General features: G+C 40.2%; 1 protein-coding gene across 3 annotated transcripts in view; it reads right to left on the bottom strand.

Moving 5' to 3' along the window:
* Nucleotides 1-5,753, bottom strand: part of LOC101858612 (cyclic nucleotide-gated olfactory channel) — a 200,372-nt gene that overhangs the window by 122,581 nt on the left and 72,038 nt on the right. The window contains exon 1 of one of the 3 annotated variants that reach the window (XM_013079965.2): nucleotides 5,218-5,403. The exons of 1 other annotated variant lie outside the window; for it this stretch is intronic. The gene's annotated coding sequence lies outside the window, so the exon portion shown is untranslated. Of the gene's footprint in view, nucleotides 1-5,217; nucleotides 5,404-5,753 lie in introns of those variants that run through there. One more of the 3 variants, XM_035968600.1, reaches the window with a different exon arrangement.

The following is a 5,753-nucleotide window of genomic DNA, read 5'->3' as shown; positions in this document are numbered from 1 at the left end:
ATAAAAGGGGAGGGTGATTGTAGAAAGAGATGGGAAAGAGAGAGTTAATATTTATATATTTCTGAGCGCTCTCAACCTCTCCACGCACTCTATCTCTTTCCTCGGTACCGCATGCAATTGTCCATTAGTTCCCACTTTGAAAAACAATGTTTAGTAATCGCAGTGAAGAAACTCTGCAACGAGGCAGATCGATACACAATGTCCCTGGCTCTATATAATCTATCAGTACCAGACACGCAAAGTCAGTAGTGGACCTCATTGATTTGATTCTCTGTTAACGATATTCGCGTGAAGGAAAGAAAAACAAAACCCACACAAGTACAAAAAAGGCTTATCTCTGGCTGTCATAAATATTGATTGGTTTCGTGCCAACGAATAGCGACGCGTAAAACCCAAAATCCCAAGACCAGCTCCGCTCTCAGTTTCAACTTTGTCCAACTCGAGGGAATTCGCGGCTACTACCACACCCTCAATACTCTCAAGGAGGCGACAACAAGGCGATCGAAAGACGGCACATTTCTCAGGCCCGAAGGCGCTCTTTCGCTCGGATGAGTTCTTTCCCATGTCGACGCCGCAAGGCTGACGGGAATTTATTCATAGCACTCGCAACCATACAGTGAGGAAGGCTTCGGGAAAAATAAGCGGTCTTGTTGATTATGAAATACAACGACACCACGCAGGCTACTTAACAAAAGGGGGAAACTAGCGCGCCTCAAAAGTGTTGGTTTAGAATCTAGTTTGCTTCAAGGGAAACAGTTGAGACAATTGTCCTCAAACCGCATGCTTTACTTGTCATTTTATCGTTGTCTATTGCCTACCAATCTCCATCCCTACCTACCTACCTACCTACCTACCTTTTTACCTACCTACTTACCTACATGCTAAATACCAACATACCTACCAACCTCCCTATCTTTTTATCCTTGCGAACATGCAAGCTTGCCTACCTGCAGGCTAGTTTGTTTGAACCTACATCCTAATAATTCTCGGATAATACTCTTTTCTTCAAATTTTCTTTTTCTTTCACATTATAATGAGTACTGCATTTAAATAAATAAACAAATGTAATAGTCAATATGCTTTTTGTTTTCTTTTTACTTCCTGGGAAAGCTGTATACTTCATAGTATGTACCAAATCTCTTAGATGGTGGACATACGTCGTTTCAGCTTGGTATGAGTGTTGTCGGAAACTCAAATTAAAACATGCACATACTGAAATATATATTTTTAAGAAAGGTAATACCTGTGGGAAAGGACAAGACAAAAGAATATAAAAGTAGAAATCGGACTAAGAAAGTGGCTATGGATGGGACACACCTTAAGAAAGCCCAGCGGAAACATCACAAGTCAGTCACTGCAGTGGAACCCACAAGAAGCATAAGGCAGGGGTAGGCCACGGGAAACATCGAGGAGATGCGTGGAGAGGGAAATGAGAGAGATGAAGCTCACTTGGAACGAGCTTGGAAGGATGGCCCAGGACAGAGATAAATGGAAGGAGCTTGTATGTGGCCTATACCCTGCCAGGGGTGAAAGGCGTTGATGATGATGAATATCTACAACTGACGTTTTCGAACCTGGGTCTCAGAACTGCTAGTAGAACACCTTCACCGTTCAAACAAAACTGGTATGGTTTGCTGTACAACTAAGATAAGAAGAAGGAACGTTTTTGTTTTGCAACAACCATTCTATCATTACAATTCAAAGGTGCATTACATGATATTATGTATTTGAATTGTCGACTAGAGCCCAACTCATCGATTCCGACGTTAATAAACTTTTGAGATGAATAATTATAGGGTCAAAGGTGTTGTGCAACATGTTCATAAGACAATATTATTCTTACTGAGAGCCAGAGGATTATGAATTGAATGAAACATTATTTATTCTGTGTTTCCATTTAACACTAGTCATAACGCTTACAATATATTTTCAATGTTGATAATGTAATGATTTGGGAGTACACGTGCATTATTAATAAGTTGCGTGTTAATCTTATTCTCGTTCTCTCTCTCTCTCTCTCTCTCTCTCTCTCTCTCTCTCTCTCTCTTTGTTTCTGTTCATATTGTTTTTTGTTGTTTGTTTAATTTTTTCAAATGTAGGTGTTTTACTCCCCTTTCGACAAAATGCAGATCATTTAGGGGAGGAAGGGAGTGTTTTGACCCTGCATGTCGAGGCCAATCCTAGGTTGGGAGAGGATGCAACGTCTCAGCAGTCTTCTTCGTGCAATGGCCAAGTGTCAAACCGCTACACCACAAATATTGGTCATAATATATTAACTGTATGTAGATAGGATATGTATAGCGGTATGATATATAGTATTCATATAATACTTATACCGTGCCTCCACAACCCGCCCCCCGCCCCCCACGGCAAAAAAGTGGACTATTTCGAATGGCTTCATCCACATACTGGTCAAGCCGTTCGCACGAAACAAATGGCATATAAAAGGTATCTCAAAGTAAAAGTCAAACTTTTTAATAATTCAAACTTTTCTAAAAATTGAAGCAACGATCGGAATAGGTCTACACCTGTATTGTTATTTTGCACACACAACTATAAAATATTACTAGAATCTATAGTGACAAAAACAAAAGTACCAAAACCTTTCGAAATGACGGGTTTCAGATGTCTTTCGTTTAAGAAACGGTAATGCCGAGAGCACCATAGATCGCAGGACTGAATTAGGTTCTTAAAAGACTGAGAACGCGGATGTGGAAGTTGCAGAAGAACGTGAAATGTGCTGTTGCTTCAACGTCTTGTTTTTCTGTTGACATTGAATGTTCAGACAACAACAGACATGTCAATTGCTCGATTTTTCTGATGTAGAGTTAAACCTACTGTCTTTCTTGGGAGACAACGACCAAATGTTATTGTGGCTTTTATGGTGATATATCTAGATCTAGTTGCGGAAGTACCCAAAAGACGAGTTAAGATATAGTGTTTTATCCTGCTTTGGAAAAACAAATGGACAATTTGTCTTCAAGCGAGCATGTATTATAATAAACAATATGCCTAGTGTTGTATGTAAAGACAGGCACACGACGCAGTTTCTCTCTCTCTCTCTCTCTCTCTCTCTCTCTCTCTCTCTCTCTCTCTCTCTCTCTCTCTCTCTCTCTCTCTCTCTCTATCTATCTATCTATCTATCTATCAATATATCAATCTATCAATCTATCTATCTATCTATCTATCTATCTACCTATCTATCTATCTATCCATCTTTCTATCTTTCTATCTGTCTCCCTTTCATGCCCAACTGTCTTAAATATTCTGGCATAATTACAATTTCTCGAGAATTTGTAACTTGCAAAGCTTGCAATGTATACGTAAAGTGACTGTTTCCGTATCCCTGTCGATCTAGTTTTAGTTGGATAGGTCGTCTTCAATGCTGTGAATATTGCACCTACAATTTTACCGGTACAAAAGAAGAATAAAACTGCTGCGAAAATTATACTTGTTTGAACACCCATCCCCCCCCTCTCTCTCTCTCTCTCTCTCTCTCTCTCTCTCTCTCTCTCTCTCTCTCTCTCTCTCTCTCTCTCTCTTTGTCTCTTTCTTTCTCTCTCTCCCTCTCTTTCTTTCTCGCTCTTTCTCTCTGAGCAGCCCCCCCCCTTGTTTCATACCTTTCTTATATAATAAGATTTTCACTGTGATTACATAGAAGCCACACAGGGCCGGATTCAGACTTGATGAGGTCCTCCCTGGGTTAAGCACTGTACAAGACTTGGATAGCCCTTGTTCTTAATTGCAAGCCCACCCTTGGGAGAAAAATCAAAGAAGATTAGGGCTTGAGACGAACAGCGCATCCTAAATACTGCGCCTGAACACTTCAGTTTTCTTCAAGGTAATCATAAACTCCAAAAATACTCTGTATGAAAAATAGATGGTATTGTGTTGGGTTCAATCTGGCAAGCCTTTGACCTTTCAACCCTTAACCCTACAACATATCACAGAAGTCGGATGATTATTATGTTTTGGATTTTAAAACAAAACATTAAACATAAACTCTTCAGAAAAGTAGGAACCCATCTGTGGGTCGTGATGCCGTTAAATGAGTACACGACTACCCGTCTCTCTGAAAGCATGTAGTACTAACTTGGAGCAATAACGTCTGTCAAAATCGAAATCCCATCAAGAGCTTATAGTCAACCTAAATGAAGCCCTAAAATCGAAAGACGTCAACCTTTCTAATTTTGCGTTCGACAAGTCGTTTCGAATGTGCATCATACACACTGCCAAGCTGCTTGTTGAGCGATCGAGCGAATTCAGCACTGAACGTGCTTATGAGGAGACAGCTTTTGTACGATATCGATCTTTAGACGGTTCCGGGATAGACGTGTAAATCGGGGATCAAGATTCTGTGTTATAAATAACACTTGGTTTTTAGATTTCTCGATGGCTAAGGAAAGCCGATGCCCTTAAAAATAAGCTGTTTGAGCGGAAGTCTAGTAAAATGTGTTTTGTTAAGAAGAAAAAACCCTCCACTGTAAGCAACGGATATAGTTTCTAAAATACTATCATAGTGTGAAAACTTTGTCAGTATTCCGTAGCATTCTGCTTTACGGGGTAATATAATATACGCGTACTTTGTCAAGGCAGTTTGAAAAATGCCAGTTATTGTTGTTATTTTTGCTGTGGTCTAATATGTTTTACCATAAGAAACAATAATAACTAAGTTGGTTCTGTGAGGGGTGAACCAAGACCAGAAACAAAAATGAATCAGAAATAAATTAAACACGTTAATTCCTATCAACCAGCCATAACTGTGGGCATCACAGCCTTCTCTGCCCTCAGTGTTTGGTTTAGTCTTCCACCAAATCGTCACGTTAAGTTAACAACAACGGACAACTTTATTTTTAAATGTAAAATAAAAACCCGCCAAGCCATCTTTTCTTTCAGAAACGCCCTTCATAGCCAAAAGATCCTGTTTGTCTTTTTATTTATTGGTTTGAGGATTGGGTAGTTGGTTGGTTGGTTGTTGTTGTTGTTGTTGTTGCTGTTGTTGTTGTTGTTTTGGGGGGGGATTGTCTATTTCCGCTGGAATGCCACACAGTCTGGTTTGATATTCTTCGTTTTTTTGACATGATATTGATATCTATTTTTTTAACATCCCATTGTAGACGGGCATAAAAATATTGGATCCTGTTCTAAGCTTAAGTGACAAATGTGTGTCAAAATGGCCCTAAACCTAATCACAACCTAACAAAGAAAGCCACCTACCTTGATCCAGCACACTCCTAACTGCGTTACTACCCAACGATTACACAATAATGTATACACAACGAATATAATCAAAATACAATCCGGAGAAACAAACACAATGTTGCCAGGCCCCGCGTCAAACAACAGAATCCGCCAGCCCGCCTCAACTGGCACGCTTCACAATGAAGGGAGCAGCAGTTTCCAGCAACAAACGCCATGAATATTGAAGAAACTCTCTCTCTCTCTCTCTCTCTCTCTCTCTCTCTCTCTTTCTTTCTCTCTCTCCCTCACCCTCTCAGCATAATCGCTGTGAATAACATGGTTGTGGATGAAGAGGAGGGGGTGGCACTCACGTTTAGATATGACGAAAAAGAAATCGATGTTATATTATGCATATCACAGTTTAGGGTTTGATATGTTCTTCTCTCTCTTCGTCTCTGTCTCTGTCTCTGTCTCTGTCTCTGTCTCTGTCTCTGTCTATCTGTCTCTGTCTCTGTCTCTGTCTCTGTCTCTCTCTGTCTGTCTGTCTCTCTCTCTCTCTCTCTCTCTCTCTC

Source organism: Aplysia californica, unplaced genomic scaffold (genome assembly GCF_000002075.1).
Source record: "Aplysia californica isolate F4 #8 unplaced genomic scaffold, AplCal3.0 scaffold00069, whole genome shotgun sequence".
In the NCBI taxonomy this organism is placed as follows: domain Eukaryota; kingdom Metazoa; phylum Mollusca; class Gastropoda; order Aplysiida; family Aplysiidae; genus Aplysia; species Aplysia californica.
Note: the sequence above shows the minus strand (reverse complement) of the source record. Positions and strands in the feature narration are given on the sequence as shown.